Genomic DNA, 17346 nt, shown 5'->3' with positions numbered 1-17346 from the left:
TATGCGGTGGATCAAAAAAGATCTTGCTGTGATTAATATCAAACAGTGTTCTTCATATGTTTTCCTTTAGTTTTATAGTGTCCAGTCTTATATTTAGGTCTTTAATCCATTTTGAGTTTATTTTTGTGTATGGTATGAGGGTGTTCTAATTTCATTCTTTTCCATGTAGCTGTCCAGTTTTCCCAGCACAACTTATTGAAGAGACTGTCCTTTCTGTATTGTATATCTTTGTCTCCTTTGTCATAGATTAGTTGACCATAGGTGCATGAGTTTATCTCTGGGCTTTCTATCCTGTTCCATTGATCTATATTTCTGTTTTTGTGCCAGTACCATATTGTCTTGAATACTGTATCTGTGTAGTATAGTCTGAAGTCAGGGAGCCTGATTCCTTCAACTCCATTTTTCTTTCTCAAGATTGCTTTGGCCATTTGGGGTCTTTTGTGTCTCCATACACATTTTAAAATATTTTGTTCTAGTTCTGTAAAAAATGCCTTTGGTAATTTGATAGGGATTACCTTGAATCTGTAGATTGCTTTGGATAGTATAGTAATTTTCACAATATTGATTCTTCCAATCCAAGAACATGGTATATCTCTCCATCTGTTTGTATCATCTTTAATTTGTTTCATCAGTCATATAGTTTTCTGCATACAGGTCTTTTGTTTCCCTAGGGAGGTTATTCCTAGGTAGTTTATTCTTTTTGTTGCAGTGGTAAATAGGAGTGTTTCCTTAATTTCTCTTTCAGATTTTTCATCATTAGTGTATAGGAATGCAAGAGATTTCTGTGTATTTATTTTGTATCCTGCTGATTTACCAAATTCATTGTTAGCTCTAGTATTTTTCTGGTGGCAACTTTAGGATTCTCTATGTATATTATGTCATCTGCAAACAGTGAGAGTTTTACTTCTTCTTTCCAATTTGTATTCTTTTTATTTCTTTTTCTTCTCTGATTGCTGCGGCTATGACTTGCTAAACTATGTTGAATAATAGTGGTGAGAGTGGACATCCTTGTATTGTTCCCGATCTTAGAGGAAATGCTTTCAGTTTTTCACCATTGAGAATGATGTTTGCTCTGGGTTTTTCATATATGGCTTTTATTATGTTGAGGTAGGTTTCCTCTATATCCACTTTCTTGAGAGGTTTCATCACAAATTGGTGTTGAATTTTGTCAAAAGCTTTTCTGCATCTATTGAGATGATCATATGTTTTTTATTCTTTAATTTGTTCATGTGGTGTATCACATTGATTGATTTGCATATATTGAAGAATCCTTGCATGCCTGGGATAAATCCTGCTTGATCATGATGTATGATCCTTTTAATATGTTGCTGGATTCTGTTTGCTAGTATTTTGTTGAGGATTTTTGCATCTATATTCATCAGTGATACTGGCCTGTAATTTTCTTTTTTTTTAGTATCTTTGTCTTGTGTTGGTATCAGAGTGATAGTGGCCTCATAGACTGAGTTTGTAGGTATTCTTTCCTCTGCAATTTTTTGGAAGAGTTTAAGAAGGATAGGTGTTAGCGCTTCTCTAAATGTTTGATAGAATTCACCTGTGAAGCCATCTGGTCCTGGACTTTTGTTTGTTGGAAGATTCTTAATCACAGTTTCAATTTCATTTCTTGTGATTGGTCTGTTCATATTTTCTATTTCTTCCTGGTTCAGTCATGGAGGGTAATATCTTTAAAAGAATTTGTCCATTTCTTCCAGGTTGTCCATTTAATTGGCATAGAGTTGCTTGTAGTAGTCTCTTATAATGCTTTGCATTTCTGTGGTGTCCATTTTTACTTCTCCTTTCTCATTTTTAATTTTTTTTAATTTGAGTTCTCTCCATCTTTTTCTTGATGAGTCTGTCTAAAGACTCATCAATTTTGTTTATCTTCTCAAAGAACCAGCTTTTAGTTTTATTGGTCTTTGCTATTGTTTTCTTTGTTTCTGTTTCCATCATTTCTGCTCTGTTATTTATGATTTTCCTTCTACTAAATTTCAGTTTTATTTTTTTCTTCTTCCTCTAGTTCCTTTAGGTGTAAGCTTAGATTTTTTGAGATTTTTCTTGTTTCTTGAGGTAGGATTGTATTGCTATAAACTTCCCTCTTAGAACTACCTTTGCTTCATCCCATATGTTTTGGATTGTCATGTCTTCATTGTCACTTGTCTCTAGGTATGTTTTTATTTCATCTTTGATTTTTTTTTAGTGATCTGTGGTTATTTAGTAATGTATTGTTTAGCCTCCATGTGTTTGTGTTTTTTACATTTGTTTCCTCTAATTTATCTCTAATCTTATAGTGTTGTGGTTGGAAAAGATGCTTGCTCTGATTTCAATTTTCTTAAATTTCCCAAGGCTTGATTTGTGACCCAAGATGTGATCTATCCTGGAGAATGTTCTGTGTGCATTTGAAAGGATACTGTGGTCTGCTGTTTTCAGATGGAATGTCCTATAAATACCAATGAAATCTATCTGGTCTATTGTGTCATTTAAAGCTTGTGTTTCCTTATTAATTATCTCTCTGGATGATCTGTCCATTGGTGTAAGTGACATGTTAAAGTCCTCCACTATTATTGTGTTACTGTTGACTTCCTCTTTTATAGCTGTTAGCATTTGCCTTATGTATTGAGGTGCTCCTATGTTGGGTGCATATATATTTGTACTTGTTATGTCTTCTTCTTGGATAGATCTTTTGAGCATTATGTAGTGTTCTTCCTTGTCTCTTGTAACATTCTTTATGTTAAAGTCTATTTTATCTTATATGAGTATTGCTACTGCAGCTTTATTTTGATTTTCATTTGCATGGAATATCTTTTTCCATCTCCTCACTTTCACTCTCTATGTGTTCTTAGGTCTGAAGTGGGTCTCTTGTAGACAGCATATATATGGGTCTTATTTTTGCATTCCTTCAGCAAGCCTGTGCCTTTTGGTTAAAGCAGTTAGGCCATTCACATTTAAGGTAATTATCAATATGTATTTTCCTATTACCAGTTTCTTAATTCTTTTGCATTTGTTTTTTTTTTTTTTTTTTTTCCGTAAGTCCTTTACTTCTCTTGTGTCTCCCACTTAGAGAAGTTCCTTTAGCTTTTGTTGTAAAGCTGGTTTGGTGATGCTGAATTCACTTAGCTTTTGCTTGTCTGTAAAGCTTTTGATTTCTCAATTGAATTTGAATGAGATCTTTGTTGGTTGTAGTGATCTGGGCTGTAGTTTCTTCTCTTTCATCACTTTAAATATATCATGCCACTCCCTTCTGGATTGCAGAGTTTCTGCTGAGAAATCAGTTGTTAACCTTAGAAGAATTCCTTTGTATGTTATTTGTCATTTTTCTCTTGTTGCTTTTAATAATTTTTCTTTGTCTTTAATTTTTGTCAGTTGATTACTATGTGTCTTGGTGTGTTTCTCCTTGGGTTTATCCTGCCTGGAACCTTCTGTGCTTCCTGAATTTGGGTGGCTATTTCCTTTCCCATGTTAGGGAAGTTTTCAACTATAATCTTCAAATATTTTCTCGGGTCCTTTCTCTCTCTTCTTCTTCTGGGACTCCTATAATGTGAAAGTTGGTGCATTTAATGTTGGTCCTAGTGGTCTCTTAGGCTGTCTTCACTTCTTTTCTTTCTTTTTTCTTCATTCTGTTCTGTGGCAGTGATTTCCACCATATGTCTTCCACATCACTTATTTGTTCTTCTGCCTCAGTTATTCTGCTATTGATTCCTTCTAGTGTATTTTTCATTTCAGTTATTGTATTTTTCATCTCTGTTTGTTTATTCTTTAATCATTCCAGGTATTTGTTGAACATTTCTTGCATCTTCTCGATCTTTGCCTCCATTCTTTTTCCAATGTCTTGGATCATCTTCATTCTCATTATTCTGAATTCTTTTTCTGGAAGGTTGCCTATTTCCATTTCATTTAGTTGTTTTTCTGGGTTTCACCTTGTTCCTTCATGTTACATAGTCCTCTGCCTTTTCATTTTGTCTGTATTTCTGTGAATATGGTTTATGTTCCACATGCTGCAGGATTGTAGTTCTTCTTGCTTCTGCTCTGTTTATGGCTGCTTCTATACTGCCCCAGCTAATGACAGCTGCTTCTATACTCCCCCAGCTAATGAGAGAGTATATCACCTACAGTCTAAAATATTTCCTATCTGACCTTTGAAGAAAATGTTTGCCAATCCCTGAACTAGCAGAGTGAAGCAAACTAAAGAATCCAGAATCATGCATATATGAATGTTTGATATATGATGAAGATATAACTACAGAGAAGTTAGAAAAAGATGGATCATTATGTCAGGACATAAACAAACCCCCCCACCCCCACACACACAGAGGTGCATAAACACCTCTTCAGGTGTTTATGCACACACAGCAATTCTTCAGGGTTTATAGAACTAATATTAAAGGGAAAAGTGATGTCCTTAGAAGATACTTTGAAAGAACATCTTCATGATATCTGGGTAGCAATAGATTTCTTAAATGGCACTTTAGAAAATCTGTGTATAATGAAAAGACAAGTAAACGACTACATTAAGGATATTAACTTCAGAAACATCATTTAGAAAGTGAAAAACAAGTTATGTGATGGGAGAAGATATTTGCTATGTATATAATTGGTGAAAGGGTTATATTCATAATATTTTTAGATTGAAATATATTAGTAAGAAAAAAAATCAGATAAATCAATAGAAAAGTTCACAGAAGAGAAGGAAGAAAGGCAGGCAAAAATGAAGGAAGGGAAGATGGAAGGGAGATTTCTTAAAAAGAATCCTTAAAAAGTCTTCAGAAAAGAAGAAATATAGATGGACAAATATTTCAAACTGGTGACAAATCTAATTAGTAACTGATGAAATCCAAAGTAAAACCACAAATATATACACATTGCAAGTCCAAAAGACTAAAATTTAAAAATACATATTCTGAATATACCAAGTTGAAAAGAATTTGGAGCAATCAGAAATTACACTGGGAATTGAAATATAAATAGTCCAGAAGAGTTGCATGTTGATTTTGAAAGCCAAAAATAACAATAACAAAAACAAACAGATATTATTTTGTATAGTTGAGAATCCATATATTCTTCAATTCAACAAATCTACTTAAACATTTTTTTCTACAGAAACACGCTTATTTGAATTAAGATATATGTACAGGTAACTTCATGGTATCATGATAAATAAAACTGAAACAACTCAAGGTAAGATCAAGAATAAAATGAACAAATAATGATGCATTTATACAAGGGAATACTGTGAGCAACAAAAATTATGAATTATTTTTATAATAATAACTTAGATGAATTTGTAAATATAATGCTGAATGGAAGAAGACAGAAATAAAATTAATACGTACTGGATAATTTCATTTCTATAAAATTTAAAAAGAGATGAAACTAAAGTGCAGAGTAATCGTATTGTTGCTTGCTTTTGCAAATTTGCTATACTGTATACTTGTATTCTATACACATTCTGTGTAATATATTTTACAGTGTAAAAAGTTTAGAAATTAAAATTAATAGCAGAAAAAATAGCAAAAGATATCACAGGTAATTTATGGAAGAGGAAATCTGAATGGCTGATAAAAATAGGAAAGAATGCTCAACATCACTAATAATAAGAGAAACTCAAATTAGAACTAGATATAGCTTTTCACACCTGTCAAGCCTGTAAGATTTAAAGTCTGATAAAATTTATTTTTTTACCAGTGTTGAATGTGGCATGTGGAAAATGTAGCTTTAAATAGCTATTGGGAGTGTAAATTGTTAAAACCACTTTGGGAAGAAATTTGACTCTACCTAATTAAAGTTTTTAGAATGTTCATTCTTTGGAATCCAGTCATTCTGCTTTTAGAAATCTACACTATGAAAAACTTTTTCACAGGTAGACAAGGTTACAGATTCATGAATGTTCACTGCAGCACTCTTAGCAGTATGAGACAATGTACAAATAATGAAACCATTTTTCAGCAGAAGTATAAAAAATAAATACATATTTATTTATTCAGCAGAAAAGTGTATCAGCTAAAATCAATAAACCAACTCCATGTACATCAATATAAATAAATTTCAAAAACCTAATGTGGAATAAAAATGACTTGCAGACTATTTATGGTATGATAGGCAAACTGATCTCTTCCAACAATATGGGAGGGAGATTAAATGCATAGTTATAGATAAGTAGTTTCATTTATTTTCCCAAATAAGTAAGTGGAGTATTGAGTTCATCAACTTAAAACGAGAAAGTGAAGACACTAGAGACATTTATTAGAAGAATAGGTATGAAATTATGAAATTGTCTTCTTGGAAAGTGGAAGAGTGAATTCCTCAGGGAAATTATCACTTTTTGCCAGGTGGTGCTGAGTTCCAATTTGAGGTTTATGGTACAATTTAAATGGAGCCCAGTCAGAAGGGACCTGTGGTTTTCACCAGTCACATCCAACTGCTGATATGAAGATGAAGAGAAGGTAAAATTTGTGCATAATTGGGGTTTAAGATTTTCCAAGCAAGGTGATAGTGTAGGTAGTGAGGTACAAGAGTAAAGAGTTTATGAACTGAATAAAATCTAATCTGGAGAGGAGAACAAATAAAAACATGAGGAGCTGGCAAATGGAACAATTGGAATTTTTGATTTAACAAAAGATTTTTGCTTTGATTGTGCTGATGTAAAGGAGCAGAAAACATAGCATATTTGGTAAAAGAGTTACATGTATGAAGTTGGGATTTTAGAAATGATGTGGTAATTGAGAGTGAAAATGTTTAGGCCATGAGAGGTAACTAAAGTGGAATTAAGAAAGTACTGGAAGTACAGATGCCAAAATACTGGGAGGCCAGGGAATTGGAGGCCAGGGAATTTACATTAATGTAAATTTAGACCCTGTCAAGAATAATGCCAAAAATAGTGATATGAGAGAAGATGGTAAGCTAGATGAAAGAATGAGGAGAATTCAAGAATGAAGAGGAGTGAGAAATGTTAGTATATGTCAGCATGAAAGAGAACTAGGAGATAGTAAAGCCTAATGGCCTCACTTGAAAGAATTTTTGGTTTTTGAGACATAACAAATGGTCTGGAGGCTAAAATGAAATACAAGGAGATATACCACCTTCAGGCCTTATAATACATGGAGTATTGGAAGAAAAACAATGACATCTTCCTCTTTGAGGGCTGCATTGGCTGTCACGTCTTCAACAAAATAAGGTGAAAACAGGAGAGTTGAGAGAAGGGTTTGAAGTGCGTAGATGGTAGGAGCTGCTAATAAAAGATGTGGTACAAAGGGAACAAAGGTTTGGAGGTAGGGGGAAGATGAAAATTGGGTCACTGTAGGGAATGAATACAGCTGTATGGGAATGACTTTCAGTGGTGAGTGATTTCTTAGAGGTTTAGACTTTGGCTGCTGACAGGAGATACACAGATATATGATAGGATTGTCTTGAATATTCGATAGAAAAGATGAATCATCAGTCCAAATTAAGGCTTCCCTCATGTGTTCTTTTTTTTTGATTAATATTAGTATTGTACCAAAGCTTAAGGTACAAAAACATTTAGTATACTTACAAAATAAAGTTGATGGAATTGGAATACTTTTTATGTCACTTAACATAATTTAATATATGTAAGCAAATAGAAACAAATTATTAAATGCTAATCTTCAATCTACTTCTTTATGTTGGAACACTCAAATTTATATAATTAATCTATTTATTAAACTATTGATTTTAGTTTCATTTTTGCTACGAAAACTGAAATTTAAAAAAAATGTTATTTTATTGTGGTAGAACGCTTAACATTAGATCTACTCTCTTAACAAACTTTTAAGTATACAATACAGTATTGTTAACTGTGGACAGAATGTTGCACAGCAGATCTCTAGAACTTATTCATCTTGCATAAATAAAACTTTATACTCTTTGAACAACTCCCCATATATCACTGCCCTCAGCCCCTGGCAGCCACCAACCTACACCCTGCTTCTATGAATCTATTTTACATATACAAATAGAATCATGCAATATTTGTTCTTTGGTAACTGGCTTATTTCATTTAGCATAATGTTTTCTAGGTGCATCCAGGATCCAGGGAGTTGCATATGGCAGGATGTCCTTTTAAAAATTTAAAGTTTAAAATTGTTTGGTAATGCCTGAAGAGGTTTGCAATTTCCCCAAGACAACATATATATATATATATATATATATATATATATATATATATATATATTTTTTTTTTTTTTGTGCGATATGCAGGCCTCTCACTGCTGTGGCCTCTCCCATCGCGGAGCAACAGGCTCCGGATGCACAGGCTCAGCGGCCATGGCTCACCGGTGTAGCCGCTCCACGGCATGTGGGATCTTCCCGGACCGGGGCATGAACCCGTGTCCCCTGCATTGGCAGGCGGACTCTCAACCACTGTGCCACCAGGGAAGCCCCCCAAGACAACATATTGATTTGCAAAGGACATTATCTTAAAGTCAGATAGACTGAGAATGTACTGCATGTTCTTCCATCTAACAGTGATATGTTATTTTCAAAATTACTAAATCTAGTTTTTTGTTACTGAAATGAGAACAATATAATTGTTAGGATTAAATGAGTCGTATAGAATCCCTGGTCCTATTTGGTGAACAGGATGTTAGTCCCTCTAAATTTCCTGAAAGTTAAACAGGTGGTATCTAATTAGGGTAGTATAAAGAGACTAGACCTTAAGCTTATTTAAAGTGAGGAGAAGGATTGTATTATTGAATGCAATCTCCACTTTATTTTGACCAGAAAGATAGATAGACAGATAGATAGATAGATGATGGATAGATTGATAGATATATTCACTTTGAAAATACATTATATGTTCAGTTTCTACTTAGTAAACTATGAAATCTCTCAGCTAAGGAAAAGATTAAAGGAAAACAAAACAATGACTAGGAGAAAATGTTATTCTCCTAGCAGTATGTAAAGAATTCCTTTAGTGAAATAAGATCCTATCCACTTTGATGGGAAAATTCTCAAATAAGCATGCTTGAGTTAGAAGCTGACCTGTATGTGGATTTACCTGCTTTAGATATAGGAGGATGGCAGAGAGAGGAGTGTTACTAATTCACACAGAGTCAGAAGGTAAAAGGAGATTGAGACTGCACTCATTATATGTCAAAGGCTTGGGATTTGTAACATGTGACCTTTCTCTTGGTCCTTAAAACTCTCCAAGAAAGTTACAAACTCATAAAACATTGGTGTAAGAAGGCATTTTTTTGTTAGTTTTTTTGAGTAAAGTAGGAAAAGGTGAGTATGTGGCCGAAGAGAGTCAGAACTTCTTTTTTTTTTCTAGAGTACAGAAAGAGTCTGGAAGAGAGAAATTGATGAAGGTCTGAAGTATTAGGAGGGAGGCTCTAAATTAAGATAAATTTGTCCAGACCTTAAAGGGCCAGAGGTTCCATCTAATAATGGGATTACAGGAGTACAGTAATTCCCTATTTCTGTCTCTAAGCAGAAAGTTCTTTGAGAGATTGCACTGTATTTTCTTCTACTCAACTGTCTTTTGGAGGACTCTCATAGTTGTTCTTTTTTACTTCAGTTAGTGATTATAAACAGTAAATTTCCCCATAGGCATACTGTCTCCACTACAGCATTAATTGACCTGTGCAACTAGTCTTTGGGGACTCAGTGAGGTTTTAAATTCCCTTAAATGTGTTTCTTATAACAAGACAATGTCTTACAACCCCTCCTAATTCACTTGTACAGATCACTTGCCCCTGGGAGTAGCTATTTATTCAATAATTTTTTAATTCACAAAAGGTTCTTATAAGTTTTTTCTTATGAAGTGCATAAAACACAAACAAAGCTACATTCTGATTAAGTTCATAGGACACTAGGGAGGTGATATGACTAAAAATAACACATGTAGGTCATGCTTTACCATCAAAAAATTTGTGTTCATATGCTTTATCTTATTTTGCAACAATCTTGTTAATTAGTCACACATATATTTTTAATCTTTATTTTACAAGTGAGAAGACAGAGTTTCAAAAGATATTGGGCTTGCCCAATATCACTACTGAGAACTGAGTGGAAACATGACTCCAATAAACTATTTCCAAAGCCAAGGTTCTGGATACAATACAATGAGTTCTCTCTCTTCAGTCATGTATAAACTGCAGTGGTCATTTATCTTAACTGGGCAGATTTAATCTACCTCTTTCCCTACTTTTCTTTTTTTGAGAAATAATTAAGTAGAGAAATAATACCTAAGCATGAATCTTTTTTTTTATGCCATTTTAGGTTAAAAATTGTATAATGATCTGGTCCTAAGTTGCCCATTTGAAGAAGATAAGAGGAGGTAAACAAAAGACAGGTTCTAAAATAAATTTTAAATGTGGGTACTTGACTTTTGGTTATTTTGAATAGCAATAAATTTTCAAAGGAAAGTTTGGCCATGAACAAAATAGTGTTTGATTTATAGACAAAAATCCTAGAGTAAAACAGAATATAAATATATGTACCAGGAGTTCAAAAGGAATAGAATTGTCCAGCCTCCATTTGGCCAAACATGTATTTTTTTTTTAATTTATATTTCTATTAGGCTATAGAAAATCAATATTGTAAATTTTGTTAAAAACATATTGTTAATCTTTTAACTTCTATTAGGAGCAAGTTCTTTGAAGTCACTCTAGTAAGATGTAAACCATCTCTGAATACCTAGCTGTAAAACTGGATATAAAATATTAATATCGACAATTATTCTTATTTTAAACTGCAGACAATAATATTATCTACCTTATAATATTATGATGAGTCATGAGTTAATGGACATGAAGTGGTGAGCAGTGAATGTGACTTGGCTTATGTTCGACAAGTACTCCTTCTCTTCCTCCTCCACCTCTCTTTCCTTTTCCTTCTCTTTCACCAAAAATAATTTATATTGAGCTTTTTTCCCCTTGTGTTCAGGACTATAATTAAAAAGGACTTCTTAGCTCTGAGTTCTTCTTTAGCCAAATAGCTTTTTGAAAATAATCTTCAGAGAAAGAAAGTATAACTTATTATCTCAGTGTCTGTTTATCACTGAATTTACATATTTTTAAATCAACGTTTTTTGCTATTGAGTTGCATGAGATTTTTATATATTTTGGATATTATTTCATTATCAGATATATTATTTGCAAATATTTCTTCCCATTCAATAGGTTACTTTTTCACTTTGTTGACTATTTGCTTTGCTTTGCAGAAGCTTTTTAGTTTGATTTAGTTCCATTTGTTTACTTTTGCTTTTTTTTTTGGCTTTGTTTTGGAAGTCAGGTCCAAAAGATCATCTCCAAGACTTACATCAAGAACTTGTCACTTCTTTTCCTCTAGGATTTTCATGGTTTCGGGATTTATGTTCAAATCTTTAACTTCTTTTGAGTTAAGTTTTGTGTGTGGTATAAGACAGTGATCCAGTTTCATTCTTTTGCATGTGATTGTCCAGTTTCTCCAATATCATTTATTGAAGAGACTTTTCTTTCTTTATTGTGTATTCTTGGCTCTTTTGTCATAAATTAAATGATTACAAATATGTGGGTTTATTTATAGACTCTCTACTATGTTCCACTGATCTATGTACCTTTTTCTATATCAATACCATGCTCTTTTGATTGAGTTCAGATGCGGTAGTAAAATGACAGTTAAGCAAAAGTTTTAATCTGTGTGAATGGGCTATAATAAGATAAGATGAAGTTAAGTGTTGTATAAGTTTCAAAACTGCAGAGAAAGAGGCCCTGGATAAAAGGGTGATCCCAGGAGAAGGGGCATGTCAAAAGAATGTTATGAGAATCAAGATAAATTTGCCAAAGTGAGCCCTGCTGAAATGTCTTCTCCCACATGCATCGGACACATAAGATATTTTAAAGTTCTCTAAGTATCAGATTGCAAATGATTAAAGGTTACCATTCCATATGTATTTTATTATTCATTAACTCAGTAAAATATGATACCAATTTTCAGAGTTTACATAATCTCTTCTCCTTCCTTCCATGGCCACCTTGCAACCTTGAATATACTGGCCAAGTATTTTAAAGTCCAAACTTTATAATTTCTGAACATATAATCCCTAATAATTTAGGCTTATATGTCACGTAATAACTAAGATGAAAAACTTAGAAAATGTTCTTTCTTTGAATATTCACATGCTGGTGAGAAAAAGCTGTCATCTACCCAATTTTTCATGTTTAAAGAGAAGAAAGATGATTCTACTGGTTTTTTTAAATTTATTTAGCAAATTGTTTTTAATCTTGAAATAATGCACATACAGAAAAGTGCACAAAGTTGATTTACCAGAAATTCAATATTCAAAGTCAGTGACCTTGTTCAAAATAGAGTATTCCCAACACTCCAAGAAGACCCCTTGATTCTCCCTCTTAATCACAAAGCCTCCTTATTCCCCATAGTTCACCACCTTGCTACTTTTATGGCAATATACCTTTGATTTTTTATAGTTTTAACAACAAGGCAAGTCTGCCTAAAAACTATCCAGATAGATATAGATATAGATACATACACACACATATATAAATGTAGACAGAGGAAGTATAATTTTTACTTCCTGGACTATTTTATTATCTTAATAGTTGTAAGACTGACCAATGTAGTTGTATCTAGCTGTAGTTCATTTGTTTTCATTGCTAGATAATATTTCTTGTATAAACATCCCACAAGTTTTTCACTTATTGCACTATTGATAGGTAATGTTGTCATTCTTTTTAAGTTGTTTGTTATTATTGTTGTTGTAAATGTGCACACATTTTGTAAGACTACACCTAGGAATTAATATCATTTTTTAATGTTGGCCATTGTGCTCAGTGTTTAGTGGTATATTATTGTGGTTTAAATTTTTATTTTTCTAATTATTATTAAAGTTGAGAACTTCATAGGACAGTTGGAAACAGGTTTTTTTTGTAAAATGTCTATTCAAGTCATTTGGACCCTTTTTGGGGTTTGTCTCTTATTTTTAATAATAAATTATATAATTTAATTCAAGTCCTTTCCCTAACATTTGTTTTACAAACAAATATTCCCAAGTTCAGAAATGCTTTGCTAATTTTTAGCAAATATTTTAACATGTTAAATTAAAAAAATTACTCCTGTTGGGCTAAGATTTTAGATTAAATCCAACTCTAATCAGTTTGGAGAGAATTGCATCTTTATAATATTGAATCATCCAAAAAATAAATAAACCACAATAAGTTTGTGTATTAATCTTTTCAACTATTAGTTTATGTCATGCTACTCTTTCTTGAGTCTTAAATATTGATAAAATCATGGAAATGGCCAGACTAAATCACCAGCATTAATTGATTAACAAAGGCATAGTTTGATTTACTAACCGTATAGAAATCCAATAATTCAGTCTCTACTATGTCATTATTTATAAATTAATACAACTTTTGTTTGTTTGTTTTTGTTTGTTTGTTTTGTGGTACTCGGGCCTCTCACTGTTGTGGCCTCTCCCGTTGCAGAGCACAGGCTCCGGATGTGCAGGCTCAGCAGCCATGGCTCAAGGGCCTAGCCGCTCTGCGGCATGTGGGCTCTTCCTGGACCGGGGCACGAACCCGTGTCTCCTCATCGGCAGGTGGACTCTCAACCACTGCGCTACCAGGGAAGCCCTAAATTAATACAACTTTTGCTCAAATAATCTCTATGAACCAAAAATCTGATACATATTGTATTTAAGTATGCCATCCATATGGCCTAAAAAATAATATGTGTCCCTTACAAATAATTTTGGCTCTTCAGTCAATAAGTTAGCCAATGATATAGCTTCATTATTTACCAAAGGAAAAAGAAATTTTCTCATTAAAATTAAATTTTCCTTTGCAAAACTTTACATTTAAGAAGTGTTGTTACATAATACTTTATATATTCTTTGGTACAAAAAATTTAAAAATTGGCAATAGAAGTAGAAAAGTTATCTGAAATTAAATAGTATGCAACATGATTTGCAAGATTTTTTTAAAAATTTCTTTTATTTAACAAGAAAGATATTCGTATTTGAGTTGTTTTGCAAATGTGGTTCATACCTTTGAAAATGAAATTCTCAGAATTTTAATACACGTTAGATAAAAGAAATCTGTATTATTTCAAGTGAATAGTTATTTATTATACACTGAACAAAACACTTCCAGGAGCACTGTGAAGAAAGTAGAGAGGTAAAACACAAAGGTCTGCTGTAATAGGCTTTTGCTGAAATGACAGAAATTAAGTAATTTCAGAAAATGTAATAAGGAGTTTCCCTCGTGTGATATAAATTACCTGTAATTTCTCAATCTGCTTTTTTCTTTCACCATTTACTATTCTGACCAAATGTTAACAAGTAAAGCTTATGGCCATAGAGTTGGGTCATACTTTTCTCTAGAACTGTACTCTAAATTAGAAAATTATAAAGTTAAACATCTCTCACTATTAAATGTTTCAGTTCTAAAAATGACATTAAATTAATAATTAATCCTTAATTAACAATAATTTTATTCATATAATTTAGAAAGCCATTTGGAAATATTATATAGATGGAGTTAGATCTCTAAAAACAACTGATGACTGTCTCTCTAGTTATGTCTTAGAACTGATTCTAATGATATAATAAAAGATGTGATCAAATATTTATGCTAAGTAATAATTATGACAATGAAATATATTATAGTAAATATTAGTGATACTCTATATGTCAATTATATGTCAACATACTCTTGATTAGTCTATTATCTAGAAAATCTAACCAAGTACTAGAATTTTGTGTACTTTTTAAGTTTATGTTTTCAAAGATATAATTTATATATGAAATGCTTATGATATAATTTTAAAAATAAAATAATGAAAAAAATGCATATACATGCATACATTACTACAGTGTGTGTGTTAATGAGATGTGTGCATGCGTGTACGTATGTACATTTGTGTGTGATATGAGAGACAGAGAGAGAGAAAGCTGTCAAAAATTAAGCATAGTATACTTACTCCTTTGGAGTTTATTAAGGGGTGCCACTTGGATTCAGTAGCCACAATATCAGCTCACTCTTTTTGTGGAAAAGAAAACCTAAAAAGATATGATAAAAAAATTAATGATAAACATAGGTGATGAGAGCAGTGACAGATGATTGGTTTTACTTTCTTTGGTTGAACATCCTGTGATGTACAGGAGAACGAATGAGGACATTAGATCAGTTTAAATAAGTCTTTTCTCTAGTTTGTTGGCTTGACATGGATGTATGGGTTTCTTGTGGGTTAACTGAATACCTCAGAAAGTGTTTGAACAACGCTAGAAACTTTGCCTTAGCTCAGAAACCCCAGCAACAAAGGTTATGGAGTGTGGCCCTAGGCAAAGGTATTGAGAATAGTTAGAGGAGGTCAAGTAGATCACCCACGTCAGAGAAAACTGCCATTCAGAAGGCCCTTGCATGGCTCTCTGAAGGATTAGATGTTCTTTTTACATGTCGGTATTCATTTCTGAGCCCTTCTTTAAGTTCTGACACAAGAAGAGGTTCCCAGCTCACCTTTGTAACTCTCCGGCAGCAGTCGTGGAATCCATACTTTTTCTCAAGAAGTACTACTTATTTTGAAATGAACAGTATTTAGAAACCAAGATTAAGATGCAAGGATGCTAGGTATCTTAGTCTTTTAAGGCTGCTATAACAAAAATATCATAGACCGGGTGGCTTAAAAAAAGACATAAATTTATTTATCACAGTTCTGAAACCTGGGAAGTACAAGATCAAGGTGCCAAAAGAATCTGTGTCTGGTAAGGGTCTGCTTCATTGTTCATAGATGGCGATATCCTCACTGTAACCTCACATGGTGGAAGGGTCAAAGTGGCTCTCAGCGGCCTGTTTTAAAGGGCATTAATCCTATTCATGAGGACTCTACCCTTATGACCTAATCACCTCTTAAAGGGCCCACTTCCACAAAACATTGTACTGGGATTAGATTTCAATGTACAAAATTTGGAGTACACAAACTGTACAGTACTAGGCATGCTCATTTGTTATCATTATGTCTTGGTCTTTTCAGCAGACAAATCTAGGACTTATACCTATATAGAGATATACATATATAATATATATTAACTAAATATTATGTATATGATAAAATTTGATATTTTATATAATGTATATAGTTTGGAGTTTGAAGTTTCAGTACAAACTCATAATTTAATTATAAATTTATACTGAAATCTCAAATTCCATCCCAATACCAAAAGGCTCTTCCCTTGTAATTCTCCCATTACACTTTTTTTTTTTTTTGTGGTACGTGGGTCTCTCACTGCTGTGGCCTCTCCCATCGCGGAGCACAGGCTCCAGACGCGCAGGCCCAGTGGCCACGGCCTACGGGCCCAGCCACTCTGCGGCATATGGGATTCTCCCGGACCGGGGCATGAACCAGCGTCCCCCGCATCAGCAGGCGGACCCTCAACCACCACGCTACCAGGGAAGCCCCTCCCATTACACTTTTGGTTCTCTTTTTCCCAAATTGAGAATTCTGGCTGCCAAGATACCAATGTATTTACTCAATACCACAATATATACAAAACAGTTATAAAATTGATATATGTATACATACTTTTAAATTATTAAAACTACTAATGTTCAATAATTTCTTTGTAGTTCTTTCAAATTTTTATAGGCAGTATATATATTCACTCAGATTAGTGAAAATTATTTGGATTAGCTCTACTTTCCCCTATCAGTGGATTTGTTGTTAATTTGGGACAGACATACCTCAGAGATATTGCAGATACAGTTCCAGATTACTGCAACAAATGAAAGTTTCAATAAAGCAAGTCACCCAAATTTTTTGGTTTCCTAGTGCATAAAAAAGTTATGTTTACACAATACTGTAGTCTATTGTGTGCAATAACATTATGTCTAAAAAAAATGCACATACCTTAATTAAAATATCTTACTGCTAAAAAGTGCTAACCATCATCTGAGTCTTCAGGGAGTCGTAATATTTTTGCTGGAGGAGGGTCTTGCTTTGATGCTGATGACTGCTGACTGATCAGGGTGGTGGTTGCTGAAGTTGGGGTGGTTGTGGCAATTTCTTAAAATTAGACTGAAGGTTGCCACATTGATTGATTCTTCCTTTCATGAAGGACTTTTCTGTAGCATGCAAAGCTGTTTGATAGCATTTTACCCACAGTTGAACTTTTTTCAGAATTGGACTCATCTCTTCAAACCCTGTCACTCCTTTATCAACTAAATGTATGTAATATTCTCAATCCTGTTGTCATTTCAACAATCTTCATGGAATCTTCACCAGGAGTAATTTCCATCTCAAGAAATCACTTTATTTGCTCATGCATATAAAGCAATTTCTCATTCTTTCAATTTTTTTCATTAGATTGCAGCTCTTCACTCACACACCTTCAGGCTT

Source organism: Globicephala melas, chromosome 8 (genome assembly GCF_963455315.2).
Source record: "Globicephala melas chromosome 8, mGloMel1.2, whole genome shotgun sequence".
Classification (NCBI taxonomy): Eukaryota; Metazoa; Chordata; class Mammalia; order Artiodactyla; family Delphinidae; genus Globicephala; species Globicephala melas.
Note: the sequence above shows the minus strand (reverse complement) of the source record.